Here is a 17,693-nt window from a genome sequence, read left to right as displayed (position 1 = left end):
ACATAGTGCTGACAATGTTTGTGTGTATCATTTCTATTAAACCCTCATGAGACTTCACTCGTCCACTAGGGATGCCTAGGGGTTTAAAAAGCTTGTGGCATATGCCAAAGGTAATCGTCTCTCCCTTGATAGAGGATTTATGCTTCATGTTTTCATTTTATTTTTTATTTTGTATTGCTAAGGGACTAGCAATATGTAAGTTTTGGGGTGTTTGATGAGTGCCAAATATTGCATATTTGAGCTCCTTAATTTGCATTGGTTAATCCTTTAGCCGTATTATAATCTAACATTTTGTTTTAGGTGTGATTTTAGTGTTTTGCAGGTTGCTAAGGGAAAAAGTGTTGATTTAAGGTGAGAAATGCAAAGTTTGGAAGAAAACCACCAAGGAAAGGGATTGAACTCAGCACTTCTAGGTCCAAATGGTGAAGTTCCCATCCAGATGGTGGAAAGCCACATCCAGACGGCCATGCGCTCGAGTGTACCATCCAATGGCTCGAGCGCACACTGGCGTCCGAAAGATGGGAGTCCCCGTCCAAACGGACTTGCGCTCGAGTGCACCATTTAGTGGCTCGAGCACACTCGTCTGACAGGCTGGCCTAGCACCGTTTTTGGGGTAAAAAACCCTAGACCCTATAAAAAGCAATAGAAAGAGCAGAAAAATAGGCTGGAGACCTAGAACGAAATTTTCACACCAGCACTCCCTTTAGCTTAGTTTTTCCTTTATGTTTTGGATTTATTTTCCAAAGTTATGTGTAGCTAATTTCTCAACTAAGGTTGAGGATGAAGCCTCACCGATGAAGACCAACCATACTTTCATGTAAGTTGATATTTTCCAAATATATGGGCTTTGATATTTTAATTGTTCTACTTCAATTCACTTAGTGAGATGATTCTTGGATATGAGTTCAATCATTTTTTCTTATGATTTGAGATAGTTTCTATTAATTGATTTGCTTGGGTTTTCATTTATCAAAATATTGAATATTCATTGTGTTTCGTTCTACGGATACATTTGATGATTTGGTTTAAATTGGATATCTTCTGTGATTTGTTTCACAAATACATTTGATGGTTTAATTTAAATTTGATATCTTTTGTGATTTGTGCCATGGTCGGATTCATTGAATGATTTAATTATCTTTGAATCAAAGTAGAACAGACATAAGATTTTCTTATGTTGAGAATTTTGGATATATTGATGGCCATGAGAATATGTTGCTATGATTCGGGTGTGGATTCCAAAACCTTAGTACTTTGTCTTTAGATTAATTTTCCTTTGTTTAGTTTATGTTTTTATTTTCTATTCAAAAGCACTCACCTTTCAGAACTAGGTTAAGATTTAATTGATTTGGTCATTTTGTTTTCATAAACACAATTTCCCTGTGGGTTCGATCTCGCACTTGCAACACTATATTGCAAAACCATTCGTGCACTTGCGAGTAAATTAAAATTTCATAATTATAACGGGACCAATCTTGGGCTCCTTGTTTTCTTGTCAGCTAGTGCGTTAAGACAGGACAAGTGACAAAGATGAGGCATTTGTTCCTCCCATCATAACGAAACTACTTTCTCGTTAGGATGTGAAATTCTCAGATCAATGAATATGTTCTTCCCGTCATAACGAGAAAGGTATCCCGTTAGGATGTGAAGAGTAAAATACTTCTCCTATAAAAGGTTTTCCTGTCACTGTTCATTGCAGACTTTAGAAAATATTTTCTCTGTGCACTGTTCACTGAAGTCTCAATATTCTTCAACGAGTGTTGTTTCTTGAGAGTTGTTATTCGGCGTGTTGCCTTGGTGGGTGTTGTGCAAATTTATTTAACTCGCAAGTGCACGAATCAATTGTAGTTAATGGATTGCAAGTGCGAGGTTGAACCCATAGGGAATTGTATTCTTGAAAGCAATTTTAAATCTAAATTAATTAAACCCTAATCTAGTTCCAAATTTTTGAGAGATTTTTTTCTTTGAATGAAAAAGCAAAAGCATGAGCAATTTAAAGTGATTAAAATCTTATGACGAAGCACTAAGGTTTTGGAATCCGCACTCACAAATTCATAACAACATAATTTCATGATCTATAATATTCCCCAAAGTTCTCACATATAAATCTTAAGTTTGTTTTACTATTGCTTCAAAGAATTAATCAAAAGATCCCATGTATCCATTCATAACCCAAATCACAAAAGAAATCCAATATTCGATCAAATCATTAACTGTATCCGTAAATCACAAGAAAATATCCAATCTTTATCAAAACATCAATTGTATCCAGAGAATAAATCACAGGGAAATCCAATTTTTAACAAAGAAAACCAAGCAATCAATTGTATTGAATAATCTTAAATCATCAAGTGTATCCTTGAATCACAAAAGATATCCAAGAGTTATTCAATCCAATTGATTAGAAGTAAAACAATAGAGCAATTAAACCATTAAATTGGGAATATTACATACATGAAACAAAGTTGCTAATCATAAGTGAGGCTTCATCTTCAACCTTAGTTGAAGGTTTAGCCTCTCATGTTACTGAAAGACAAAACAAAATTGATTGAATTCATAATGTAAAATTGAGTACTTACAAATAATAATCACAAAGTTGAGATCCAAAAGCTAGGAAAACCTTAAACTCTCTTCTTTCTCCTCTGCAATCTTGAAATTTGTAGCCTCCCTCAACTAATTTGATAATTCCCTATTTATAGACCTAAAACTTAGGGTTTTACAAGTTGAAAACGGATAAAATTCGTCCAAGTTTGTACCCTTTTATTGCGGGACAATTTTTGAATAGTAAAAGTCCGAATTAGGAAAATCCTATTTCACAAAGAATTGTATTATTTTGAGTTAGCTTTCCAATGCCGCTTGAATCACCTCAATCGGATATGTGAACAAAACGTTATGATCAAAATACTGAGACGTGCAGAATCTGAATTTGAATCCAATTCGAAAGTTTATCCAATCTTATCCTTAATCCGATTTAACAATTTCTTGGATTTTGTTAAACTTAACCACATCATCTAGGTCTTCTCAAAGTATGTTTTCTTCCAAATAGTAGTTTTTCTTTAATACCTACATCAGATAATAACACTGCTAAAGGATTAACACAAGTAAATTAAGGGGTCCAAATATGCAATATTTGGCACATATCAAACACCCCCAAACTTAACTTTTGCTAGTCCCTTAGCAAAACAAAATAAAAAATAGAATGAAAACAAAACAAAACAAAACATAAATTCTCTTTTGTGGGAGAGACGATTGCATTTAGCATATGCAACAAGCCTTTTAAACCTCTAGACATCCCTAGTGGACGAGTGAAGTCTCGTGAGGGCTTAACATGAATGATACCCACAAACATTGTAGCACTATGTTGTTAACAAAAAAGAAGTTTCACATAAACCATGGTTCTTATTCATGAACAAACTTAAAAAGACAAACACCATCATCACTATCAAAAGGAAATCCATAATCAAATCACTCATAAATAGACAATTTAGACCTCATAGTTCTGAAATGTGTAAAGTGTAATTAGCATACAATCATGAAGCTTTCAGCTTAAACTCAAGACAAGTTCCATAAAATTTGTAAGAATCCATACCAAATGAAACAACCAAGGCAAGATATGCATTTTTTTTTTTTTTTACAGGCTCTGTCTAACTCCCTTAAGCTTTCTAATTGACCCATGTAACAAGTGTTAGGCCAATGACTCCCAAGCTAGGTGGCTTTAGGGCACTAGATGTAAAACGTCTCTAAGGGCTTAGTAACTTAAGTCAAAAAGGCTACGAAGCCAGACTAGCCATATCTTAAATCAATACTGAATTTCACACCTTTCGATACGAACACTCAATGCTTAATGAGGGAAGAGGTCCGATTACTCAGCGAAAAACATAACATGATCTTTCTTTTCTTTTTCCTTCTCTTTTTTATTTTTATTTTTTTATTTTTTTTATTTTTTTTTTATTTTTATATATCTTGCAAGCCAATGGTTATTCATTAATAGGTCATCCAACAAATCTAAAAAAGAACAAGCCTAAGCTCAAACATCATACCTCACAGAAAACATGCTAATGTGCTCATAAAAATTTATCTCAAAACAAGTGAAATCTCTTTTACCCAAAAATATGTCAAGGGACTCAGACTTCTAATGACATAATGATGTCTTCAACCCTTTAAGCGAGCTAATGAAGTGCAAATCACAGTTACAGTTTAACTCAAACTTGACAACAACATAGCACAATTTTTTTTTTTTTTAAAAAAAACAACACTTAAACAAATAGGCACAAAAATAAACATACGAAATGTTTTTCCATACCCCCAAACTTGAATCACACATTGTCCTCAATGTAGGCAGAAATACAATACCAAGAGGTATAAGGAACCAGAGTGAGCAAAGAGACGACCCCCAAACTTATTCGTGACAACACTCGTCCTGAAAAAACACAAAAATAAAACAAAAATGAACATAAACGAAACAGCACAAAAAATGACTAAAAATACCAAAGAAAAGGAATGCCTCCCATAAGCGCTGAGTTTACAGTCTTCAGCCAGACTTTTCACCGCTGATGATTAAGTAGACGACGTAGGATCTTCCAAAGGCAATTCCTCACTCTTTGAAATTTCCAATTCCAAGAACAGCTTCAACCGCTAACCATTGATCTTGAGAGTACTTCCATTCTTAGGATCCTCGATTTCGATGGCTCCATGAGTAGAAACTGCACGCACTATGAATAGTCAAGTCCATCGGGATTTGAGCTTTCTTGGAAACAGATGCAGACGTGAGTTGTAAAGGAGGACTTTCTGACCAACTTCAAACGATCTTCTCAAAATGTTTTGGTCATGGATCTTCTTCATCTGATCTTTGTATAGCTTGGCACAGTTGTAGGCATCATTCCTCAATTCTTCTAATTCATCTAGCTGTAGCTTCCTTTGCTCACTAGCCTTGGTGAGGTTGAAATTTAACTGCTTTATAGCCCAATAAGCCCGGTGCTCCAATTCCACAGGGAGGTGACAAGCCTTGCCATACACAAGTCTGTAGGGAGACATGCCAATTGGAGTCTTGAATGCAGTTCGGTATTCCCACAGAGCATCATTGAGTCGAAGAGACCAGTCCTTCCTTGTCGGGTTCACCGTCTTTTCTAATATCCTCTTGATTTCTCTGTTGGATATCTCAACTTGCCCACTTGTCTGGGGATGGTAGGGAGTTGCAACTTTATGAGTAATCCCATACTTTTTCATGAGTTGCTCAAAATATCGGTTGCAGAAATGCTTCCCCCCATCACTGATGATGGCACGTGGTGTCCCAAAATGTGAACACATTTTCCTTCAAAAATTGCAACACGACTCTGTGATCATTAGTCTTGCAGGCAATGGCCTCCACCCACTTGGAAACATAATCCACCACCACAAGGATGAAAAGATACCCATAAGAATTAGGGAAGGGCCCAATGAAATCAATGCCCCAAACATCAAACAGCTCCACAATAAGGATCGGGTTTAGCGGCATCATATTCCTTCTTCCAATGCTCCCCAACTTCTGGCATCTATCACAGGCTGAACAGTAGGCATGGGCATCACAAAACATGGAGGGCCAATAGAATCCACTTTGAAGAATCTTCGCCGCGGTCTTCTTAGAACTGAAGTGGCCTCCACATGCATGATCATGGCAAAAAGATAGGACATTTTGCTGGTCATTTTCAGAAATGCATCTCCTTATAATCTGATCTGGGCAGTATTTGAACAGGTAAGGATCATCCCAAAAGAAGTACTTCGCCCCAGCCAAGAATTTTGATTTGTCTTGCCTAGTCCAATGTGATGGCATTTGGGCAGTGACAAGGTAGTTCACTATGTCTGCGAACCATGGTGCAGGATTTTGAGAGATGTTCATAAGTTGTTCATCAGGGAATGTCTTAGCAATCGGCACAGCATTTTCATTGAAGTCCACAACCAGCCTGGATAGATGGTCAGCTACCACATTCTCGGAACCCTTCTTGTCTCGAATTTCAATATCAAACTCTTGCAGCAACAGAATCCACCGGATGAGACGAGATTTAGCATCTTTCTTTGACAATAAATATTTCAACGCAGCATGATCCGAGTAGACTAAGACTTTAGATCCTAGCAAGTAAGATCTAAATTTATCTAGAGCAAACACTACAGCTAACAACTCCTTTTCAGTAGTGGAGTAGTTGAGTTGTGCATCATTCAGAGTCTTGCTGGCATAGTATATGACATGCGGAATCTTCTCTACTCGTTGACCCAAAACGGCTCCCACTGCATAATCGGAGGCATCACACATTATCTCGAATAGAACCCCCCAATTAGGTGGCTGAATGATTGGTGTAGAAGTTAAGGACTTTTCCAAAATCTCAAAGGCTGTCTGGCACTTGTCATTGAAATCAAAAGGAACATCTTTTGCCAATAGATTACATAGAGGTCTTGCTATCTTCCTAAAATCCTTAATGAATCTTCTATAGAACCCAGCATGTCCCAGAAACGACCAAATCTCCTTAACTGTCCGTGAGGGCGGAAGGTTAGATATCAGATCAACCTTAGCTTTGTCAACCTCGATACCTTTGTGGGAAATTACATGCCCTAAAACAATTCCTTGTTTCACCATGAAGTGGCACTTTTCCCAATTCAAAACCAAATTCTTCTCCTTGCACCGTACCAGCACCAATGTGAGATGATGTAGACATTCCCAAAATGATGAACCAAAAACTGAGAAGTCATCCATGAAAATCTCCAGGTGACGTTCAACCATATCTGAAAAGATGTTGATCATGCACCACTGAAAAGTGGCGGGTGCATTGCACAATCCAAACGGCATACGGCAATAGGCAAATGTACCGAACGGACAAGTTAAAGTAGTCCTCTCTTGATCTTTGGGGTCCAGTGGAATTTGGTTGTAGCTGGAGTAACCATCAAGGAAACAGTAGTACTCATGGCCTGCCAATCTCTCCAACATCTGATCGATGAAAGGTAGAGGAAAATAGTCTTTTCTTGTCATGGCATTTAACCTCCTATAGTCAATGCACACTCTCCATCCTGACTGCACATGAGTGGGGACCAACTCATTTTCCTTGTTCTTGATAACTGTAATCCCTGCCTTCTTTGGCACCACACGAATGGGACTCACCCATTTGCTGTTAGAGATTGGGTATATGATTCCCGCATCCAGAAGTTTAATGACCTCCGCTCGAACTTCCTCTTGCATGGCCGGATTCAACCGTCTCTGTGGCTCGCGAGAAGTTTTAGCATTTTCTTCCAGATGAATCTTATGCATCACTACTGCAGGGCTAATTCCTTTGATATCTTCTATTGACCATCCGATTGCTTCTTTATGCTCTCTCAAAACTTCTAGCAGCTTCTCTTCCTGATCAGTATCCAGGTCTGCAGCAATGATCACTGGCAGAGATTCTGTAGGATCCAGATACTTGTACTTCAGGGTGTTTGGTAGAGGCTTCAACTCCCGCTTGACAGGCTTAGCTGCTAATGAGGATGGATCAGGGGATGATGTCAAAGTAATTTTTGCAGTCTCCATCTCTATCTCAGGAGTTGAGTCTAACAAGGCGTCAGCTTGTTCCAATAGATTGTCCAGTTCCATGTTGCTTCCCAGTGCAATCAGGCATTCTCCCAGGGGGTCTTCAATATCTGGTTCATTGACAGTTTTCTCTACTATCTCCTCAATTGAGCATGTGCTTCTGACCTCCTCATACTCAAATGGCTGCCTGCTAATATCAAAGATGTTCAGCTCCACTGTCATGTTTCCAAATGATATCTTCATGACTCCAGTTCTACAGTTGATTAGGGCATTAGCCGTAGCTAAAAAGGGACGCCCTAATATGATTGGAACTTGAATTTTTGCATTTTTCGTTTCTATATCTAAGACGATGAAGTCCACAGAGTAATAGAACTTATCAACTTTGATCAGGACGTCTTCAATAATTCCCCTTGGAACCTTCACAGATCTGTCGGCCAACTGAAGTTAATTGAAGTGGATTTCAACTCTCCCAATCCCAACTGAACATATACTGAATATGGCAGTAGATTTACACTGGCCCCCAAATCCAACAGAGCTTTCTCAACTCGATTGTCACCAATCTTGCAAGCAATGGTAGGACATCCAGGCTCCTTATACTTTACAGGCATCTTGTATTGCAAGATAGAGCTGACCTGCTCAGTTAGGAAAGCTTTCTTGGGGACATTCGTCTTTCTCTTGATGGTGACCAAATCCTTCAGAAATTTGGCATAAAAAGGCACTTGCTAGATGGCATCTAGGAATGGAATGTTTATACGCACTTGCTTGAACACTTCCAAAATATCATCGAACTTCGAGCTCTTCTTTGGCGCTATTAGTCTCTCTGGATACGGAGCTTTGGGTATATACTTTCTGGAAGGATCCTCAGTAATCGGAATGGCAATGTCCGGTCCTGTGTCTTCCGTAGGCTTGTCCAGGTTTTCCTTCACTACTGCAGCCTTAGTGGCCTCATCAGGCATGTCCACTTGATTATCCACCTATTTACCTGATCTCAGAGTGGTGATGGCTTGTACATGCTCCTGACCATGCATAGAGGCGGAGGAACTTCCAATCACAAATTGCCCTTTTGGGTTAGGCACAGGTTGACTAGGGAACTTCCCTCTTTCTCTTTCCCCCACTTGATTTGCTATCTGGCCAACTTGTCCTTCTACCTTGATCATGGCCTACTTAAGTTCTTGTATGTCTCTGCTATTAGCCATGTTGGAATTCCTCAGCTCCTGTATGGCTTGATTGGTGAAACCTTTGAGCTCTTGTATAGTTTGGGAGTTGGACTGGTCGACTTTTTCTATTAATGTTTTCATCATGTCTTCCAGTGATGACTGTGGTGCAGGCACTTGAGTGGTAGACTGATAAACAGGCGTTGAGCTTGTTGAGATGGCCTGAACTGATTCTGAGCTTGAGTGGTATCTCTTTGGTTCAATGGCTGATTCTGCTTCCAAGAGAAATTAGGGTGATTCCGCCACCCTGGATTGTAAGTTTCAGAAAACAGTCTAGTGGTGGGTTTTCTGTACTCATTGAATGCATTGACTTGCTCAGTTGGGAACTCTGTGATAGAGTTGGGCAGTTTTGAGTGAAGTTCGTTTGACTATCACATAACCCGCATGCATCAACGTGGTAAGTATCTATTGCATTCACTGGTTTGTTTAAGACCATAGTGTCAAACTGACGCCTGAGAACCTTGAACTCCTCTCTTAATTCAACATCGTTCCTCACCTCATAGATGCTTCTTGTCTTGGGATTGGGTTGTTGTCTGTCCCAACTATCTTGAAAATCCCATTGTTGTGCTCATTCAGCCATTTCGTCCAAAGTTTTATAGGCTTCATCCCCAGTAAGACTTAAGAATTCTCTACCATTCATCGTCTGAAGCGAGTTTCGCTCACTTGGTGTTAGTCCCCTGTAGAAAATTTGAACTAGCACCTCATTCTCAAACCCGTGGGGTGGGCATTTTACAGTAAGCTCTTTAAACTTCTCCAAGCTATTGGTGAATCTTTCCCCTTCTTTCTGTCTAAAATTGGTGATCTGTAGACGGAGGGCATTGATTTTGGAAATTGGGAAGAACTTGTGGTAAAACTTGCTTTGCAGCATATCCCAAGAAGTGATAAATCCAGGTCTATTGTTGAGTAGCCAGGATTTTGCCCTATCATGTAGGGACAGAGGGAATAACTGAAGACGCACCGCTTCTGCTGGGGCATTTTGCGTATTTACAATGTCGGAAATTTCCAAAAAAATCTTCACATGAACATTTGGATCCTCATTCTCTAATCCTCTAAATGCAGGAAGGTGACCTATTGTACTCGGTTTCAGCTCGAAGCGAGTAGCTGGCAACACTATACACGACGGTGTGTTGGTAATATTGGGTACAAACAGCTCCCTAAGGGATCTAGGTTGATTTCGTTCTCCCATCTTAACAGACTTTTCCGAATCAGACTCGGAACTTAGAGAATTGGAGGGTGAGTTTGGTGGCTGTTTAGATTCTCTCTTGCCGTTCTTTCAATTTCGGGATCAAAAGCGTTTAACTCCAGATTTAAAGACCTACGACCGAACATGCAAATAGGAACTAACAAGCTAACAACCTAACAAACTAATAAACTAAAAACTGAAATGAATTGAACTAAATTAAATTATATTAAACTAACTAAACACAATTGCAAGCAGAAATTAATTTAAACAGAAAATAAAAACTCACGAAAAAGGACCAAAAGATTTTGGCTAAAATCTACTGAACTGTTGCGGTTGCTGTCTTGGCCACAAGTGTGCTCGATCGTAGTAAGGCTCTAACACAAACAAAATAACAACAAAAAACAAAAAAATCTTTTTTTTTTAAATTTTTTTTATTAGTAACAAGATTAAAACAAAACAAATTGCAGAAAAATAAAATCCTAATTATAACTAGTAGAAGAATAAAACTAATCTAGAAATAAATTGGTTTCAAAAAATAAACAAATCCCCCGCAACGGCGCCAAAAACTTGTTGTGCAAATTTATTTAACTCGCAAGTGCACGAATCAATTGTAGTTAATGGATTGCAAGTACGAGGTCGAACCCACAGGGAATTGTATTCTTGAAAGCAATTTTAAATCTAAATTAATTAAACCCTAATCTAGTTCCAAATTTTTGAGAGATTTTTTTGTTTGAATGAAAAAGCAAAAGCATGAGCAATTTAAAGTGATTAAAATCCTATGACGAAGCACTAAGGTTTCAGAATCCGCACTCACAAACTCATAACAACATAATTTCATGATCTATAATATTCCCCAAAGTTCTCACATATAAATCTTAAGTTTGTTTTACTATTGCTTCAAAGAATTAATCAAAAGATCCCTTGTATCCATTCATATCCCAAACCACAAAAGAAATCCAATATTCGATCAAATCATTAACTGTATCCGTAAATCACAAGAAAATATCCAATCTTTATCAAAACATCAATTGTATCCAGAGAATAAATCACAGAGGAAATCCAATTTTTAACAAAGAAAACCAAGCAATCAATTGTATTGAATAATCTTAAATCATCAAGTGTATCCTTGAATCACAAAAGATATCCAAGAGTTATTCAATCCAATTGATTAGAAGAAAAACAATAGAGCAACTAAACCATTAAATTGGGAAATATTACATACATGAAACAAAGTTGCTAATCATAAGTGAGGCTTCATCTTCAACCTTAATTGAAGGTTTAGCCTCTCATGTTATTGAAAAACAAAACAAAATTGATTGAATTCATAATGTAAAATTGAGTACTTACAAATAATAATCACAAAGTTGAGATCCAAAAGCTAGGAAAACCTTAAACTCTCTTCTTTCTCCTCTACAATCTTGAAATTCGTAGCCTCCCTAAACTAATTTGATAATTCCCTATTTATAGACCTAAAACTTAGGGTTTTACAAGTTGAAATCGGATAAAATTCGTCCAGGTTTGTACCCTTTTATTGCGCGACAATTTTTGAATAGTAAAAATCCGAATTGGGAAAATCTTATTTCACAATGAATTGTATTATTTTGAGCTAGCTTTCCAATGCCGCTTGAATCACCTCAATCGGATATGTGAACAAAACGTTATGGTCAAAATACTAAGATGTGCAGAATCTGAATTTGAATCCAATTCGAAATTTTATCCAATCTTATCCTTAATCCGATTTAACCATTTCTTGGATTTGGTTAAACTTAACCACATCATCTAGGTCTTCTCAAAGTATTTTTTCTTCCAAAAAGTAGTTTTTCTTCAACAGCTACAAAATACTAAAAACACAAAACAAACATAGAACATCAGATAATAACACAGCTAAAGGATTAACACAAGTAAATTAAGGGGTCCAAATATGCAATATTTGGCACATATCGGTGGGCGGCAGGGTAGAAAGGAAAGGGAAAGATGAAAAAATATGGGGTTAAAAGGGGTAACTTTACTTTAGAGCATTGAATTATCATCCGATTGACAAGCACCCCTCTACTCACGCCTCCCAAAACCTCAAACCCTAATTTGAACCCTAAACTTTCAATTGTAGTCACTTTGAACCTTCATTGATTTAGTCGTTAACTTTAACGACAATACATAAAAAGGATCAAAATATCCTTGATTTTCGCTTTGTTTTTTACTTTTTTATTTTATTTTTTTAGTTTGAATTAAGGTAAATTTGGAATCTGTCAAAAGTCAAGGGTATAAAAATTTGGGAGACTCACTGAGAGAGAAGGGCTGAGGTGCGAGAGGACGCTGCAACTGGTCCAGGTGGGAGCTGCTAATTTTAGCCTATTCTAGTAGTGGCCAGGATTGCAAATAGCCTTCGCTAGCCCATTTTGGGAAGCATTTTCTATGGTTACTATGACATTTTGGGGTTCCTAGAATTAATTCAATTTGATACTGTTGGGCTGAAATTGGGTCTATTATAAAACACTTAGTTTAATGGATTTATTTAATGAATTATTTATATTAATGGAATTGACAAATTGATCCTATAAGCATTAACTATTATATATATATTGGTAGTATGAGCGCAATGATTCATCACCAAAATATGGATCCAAGCTTTAAAATTATTTATTGTAACTAATTCATTATTTAATAAAAGGTGTTGGTTAGTGATTAAGAATAATATAATATAATATGTTAATAAATGATAAGGGTAAGAAATAGGGTTTGGTCTTTTGGGGTTTAATAGAATTGAAAGTTTACTAGGATCATGTTCTGTTGTGCCAAATACCCACCTAAATTAATAGGCGAATACTTGGTGTGTTTTAACTCGCAAGTGCACAAGATCAAACGATAGTAAGTGCGGCAAATACGAGATCATTCCCACGAGGATTGTTGATTTTGCTTGAAATTGATTTTCTAAATTAAATACCAAAATTGTCACGAAATAGATATGTTGAAAAAGAAATAAAGATAAATGAAAGGGTAGGGCTTTGATATCCACCACTAATCATACTCAATTAATATAACAATATGCCAATGTTCCAATCATATCAAGATTACTTAATGTCTGCCAACCAAAGAGTATGGGTATATACTCCTTAAGCAATTGATCTCCCTAAGCAACAAATTAGGCATAGGTGTATACTCTAATTCTTTTCTTTCTCAAATGATTTAGCATGGGTGTATACTAAGTTGTTCTTTAAGAAAGCATAATGCAATGGAAATCGACAAACACATGAGACCTAGGGCAAGGGTTTATGCTCACGATTCCCCATGTTGATTATCCCAAAAACTCGCAAAGATATCTTTTGTCACTCTTTTAATCCCAAGACTCGGTCATCCAAATTGACTTAAATAACTATTCCATACCACATGCATAAGTTGGCCAAACACATTCATATCAGGAATTCAATAAAGTAAGGAATAATCAAGTTAAGCATCACAATATGATTATCACAAAGGTGCCAATATTGAAATATTAAAGAGACATGATTAGGGCTTCAAACACATTCTAAATTGAGCCTCCAATTCTCCTCTCTGAAATTCTGTTTGGAATGGTGTGGCTTAGATGTCTATTTATAGGCTTAGGAAAACCCTAGAAACCCTAGTAAACCTAGTAAAATCGGAGCTCTAACTTTCCTAGTCCAAATAGGATTAGGAAAACCTAATTTAGGGTGAAAAAGGAGTCTAGCCGCATCTGGGCGCCTCAAGTGCGCTCGATTGTTGGAGTAGTGCGCTTAATCGCAGTTGTGCGATCTATCTCTGCTCTTGGGCGCTTGAGCGCTAATGTGCTCGAGCCTAGGTGTAGTGCGCTTGAGCGCACTGCACTTGGATGCTTCCTCTTGATCCAAGACTTCTAGCTTTTTCCCGATTTCGTCCTTTATGCTCGAACTTTCCATAAATGTTTCCTTTTCTTCCAAACACCTATAAAACACAGAAAGCCCAAAAAGGAAATAAAAAAGTGACATGTGCCAAATATTGCACATTTGGACCTCTTAATTTACATTAGTTAATCTTTTAGTTGTGTCATAATCTAATGCTTTGTGTTAGTTTTAGGTTTTTAGTGTTTTAAAGTTGTTGAAGGAAAACTACGCATTTAAAGTGAAAAATACGAAGTTTGGAAGAAAGCTAGAAAAAAGTGCCATCGAAGTAGGATCGAGCGCATCATCCTGCGCTCGAGTCCATGTGGTCTCGATACCATATGGGTTGCGCTCAAGTGCACCCACATCCACCAGCAAGCCACAAGCACCCAAATGCCAAGCCGCAAGGGAAGAGCTACATGCCCGAGTGCGATCGAGCACGTTGGCCTTGCACTCGAGCGCACTTGTCTGCCAAGTATGACCTAGCGCTTTTTTTAGCGCTTTAAACACTAGAAGCCCCAATAAATACATTGTTAAGCTCCAAGAAAAGGGGGCTGATGACAAAGTCTGATTTTCTACAGTTTTTATCTCTTTAATTTAGTTTTCCTTAGTTTTAGATTTATTTTTAATAATCATGTGGAGCTAAATTCTTAACTAAGGTTGAGGATGAAGCCCCATCTATGAGGAACGACAACACTTTTGTAAGTCAATATTATGATTGATTTGTGAAGCATAGGAAGACATACATAAGTTTGCATTTATGTGAACTTAAGATTGTATTGATGAACATGAATTTGTTGGTCCGACTTGGTGAGTGTGGATTCCACAACTTTAGTATTTTTATCTTGTGATTATTTTTATTTTATTTAGTTTATGTTTGTTTATTTTCAAAATCAAAAACCTGTTGGAACTAGGTTAGGATAAAATTAGTTTAGATTAAAAATTGTTTTCAAAAACACAATTCCCTGTGGATTTGACCTTGCACTTGCATACACTATATTGCAAACAACTCGTAAGCTTGCGAGTACATTTGAAACTCACAACAAATAAAACAAAATAACAAAACTAAGAAATTAACAAATGTAAATTAAGGTGCACCCCTAAACTTACATATTGCTAGTTCCTTAGCAATACGAAACTAATAACAAAATAAAAAACAAAAAGATAAATCCATCTTTCTTGGGATGTACGATTGCATTTGGCGTATGCAATAACCCCTAGGCATTCCCTAGAGGACGAGTGAAGTCTCGTGAGGGTTTTCCAGAAATGTTACCCACTAACATTATGCAAAGTTCATGTTATCCAAAAATTTGAAATATCACTCAAAATCAAGATTTTCATTCATTAGCAATCTTCAAAAGATGAACTCCATCTTCACAATGAATTGGAATTTTAAAGTTTAATCACTTACAAAAGACATGATAAGGCATCACAAGTTCGGAACAGTGAAAAGTGAACTAGCACATAAATATAAAGCTTCCAATTATTTTCAATGTGCATTGTCTCAATATCTCAAATTTCACTAAAATCCCATCAAAATGAATAACTATGGCATAACTTTCTTTTTCCTTTTTTTTCTTTTTTTTTTTTCTTTTTGGTCAAGCTGTGCAATGTTTGGTTCCCTTGAACTTTCTAATTGACCCATGTAACGAGTGTTAGGCCAATGACTCCCAAACCAGATGGTTTTAGGGCATTAGGTGTAAAGACACCCCTAAGGACTTACTAATCCGAGTCAAAAAGGCTACGAAACCAAACTAACCCTGACATTAACCAAATCAAAATTCTTCACCTTTTGACGTGAACACTCAGTGCTTACTAAGGCAAGAGGTCCAGTTACTTAAAGAAAAGCTTATCAATGATCATTTTTTAAAAAATAAAAATTATGCCAAATTATCCACCAATAAGTCATCCAATTTCACCCAAGACATCGAAACATAGACATCAGACTCTCATGTCATACCCCACAAATTATGTGCTAATGTGCTTGTGTCAAATCAGATCAAACATGTGAATTCTCAAATGCCTAAAGTAAGTAACCAAACTTCAAAACTTTATCATCAGATCATGTGTTCAAAATTTTAAGCTCACCAATGAAAATCAAATCACAATTTTTTCAGATCAACCAAAATTTTAAGACAAACATGAGCATTTTTTTTTTTTTTTAATCAAGTTATAGGACAAAGTGTGTAAATGACTCCCATACCCCCAAACTTAAATTACACATTGTACCTAATGTGTGTATAACATGGAAAGATCTTACCCGAGAAATGGAAAAACTGGCTAGAATGGTATGGCTTGTAGCACACCCCCAAACTTGAGCGCAAAAAGACTTGTCCCTGAAAAACAAGATACTAAAATAACAATGGAAAACAAAAAGAAACAAAAATTAAACAATAGAAATAAAATGAAAACAACAAAAAGGATATGTTGTGGGGTGCAACACTAAGTTTAACGTCATCAACCAGACTGTGGTTCTCTCACTGCGGTGCAAAAGAAGAAGCCCTTGAAGGTGGTAGCAATCGGTCTAGAATGGACTGCATCAGTTCTTCTTGCTTCTGTATCAGTTCTCCTTGCTTCTGCAGCTGTTCTTCTTGCTTTGCTAATCTTTGGTCTGCCAAGAACTTGTCTTCCAGGGCTTCTCATCTTTGATCTGCTAGCTCATACCAGAGGAATGAAAACACATCACAGATGCATTGATATTGTGAAATGCCCATGGTGATGGTCTCCTCCTTCTCTGCCTGCTTAGCTCCAAGTTCATCCACGTCCATATGCTCCGCCTCCTCGACTCTCACTGCCTCAACTACTGGTGCCCAAGGTACCCTTAGCATGTGTGAGTAGCTTTGGTTCCACTGGATTTTCCCAAATTGCGGGTGTTCTTTGACAGGTCCATCTACTAAGGTGCCTTTAATGCCTTTCTTCCACAGTATGTGAGTGATGAGAAACAATAATGGTAATCCCCATGTGTTGGTATTGTTAGCTCCTCCTACATGCACTCCTTCCCAAAATTTGTGCATCTAGCCACAGATGAGGTCAGGCATGGAACACCAGTATCCCTTATGAAAGGCATATAGAGCATTGAGAAAAGGACCTCGTCATTGAGTTTTGTGTCCCAAAGGACACGCATTCCTATGGAGGATAAAATCCACAAGCCAGAGTTGTGGAGGTAGCTTGGTCTTGGTGGCTACATTGCAGTGCTTGTCTGCGTACTCTCCATCACCTCTCCAATGATAGCTGCAACGGTGAGCATGGGGGGTTCCTCTTCAAACTGATCCTCCTCTGGGGGAAACTCATCATTGCACTTAAGAGCAGTTGCAATGTCCGTAGCAGTTACTTCAATGTTGTCGGCCTTTATGGATGATGAGAGGACACCTGGTTGGTTGCAGTCGTATGTAAGATTTTTGTAGAATTGCCGGACCAGACTCTCATAGGCAGTGCAAACGATTGGTTTGAACAACTGCTTAAACCCACGACACTTGAACTCTTTGACTGCCCATTGAGTAGCTTCAAAATGTGTGAAGTCATCTTTGATTGCAAAGGAGGTCTCCAACATGAGCTCCCTCTTTTCAAAAGTGGTTTGGGGTGGCTTGACCCAAGCTCTGGATGTCTGAGATGATGAGGCTCGAGTCCTAGGCATATTGTAGCTTGGTTTAGGCTTTTCGTCGAACAAGTGGTGTGCACTCCCAAAACCAAGTGGTGTAAAACCACTTAAAAAAGGCTCAAACCCCCTGCAAAACAAGAGAAAACCAACATAGAGATAACACAAATTTGGTAGCTGCAGGTTGGGCGTCTTAAAACAGAGAAAAATGGGGAAAAATGGGGAAAACATAAATATAGGAAAAGGGAAGAAAATGGAAACATAAAATGGGAAAAAGAGACGGTGGTGGATGTGGGTG

At 37.7% G+C, this 17,693-nt stretch overlaps 1 pseudogene; it reads right to left on the bottom strand.

Moving 5' to 3' along the window:
* The window catches only part of LOC132178100 (uncharacterized), a 189,899-nt pseudogene that overhangs the window by 30,607 nt on the left and 141,599 nt on the right, over window positions 1-17,693 (bottom strand).

This window comes from Corylus avellana, chromosome ca4 (assembly GCF_901000735.1).
Source record: "Corylus avellana chromosome ca4, CavTom2PMs-1.0".
In the NCBI taxonomy this organism is placed as follows: Eukaryota; Viridiplantae; Streptophyta; class Magnoliopsida; order Fagales; family Betulaceae; genus Corylus; species Corylus avellana.
The sequence above is the reverse complement of the archived record's forward strand: the minus strand, read 5'-3'. Positions and strand labels throughout refer to the sequence as shown.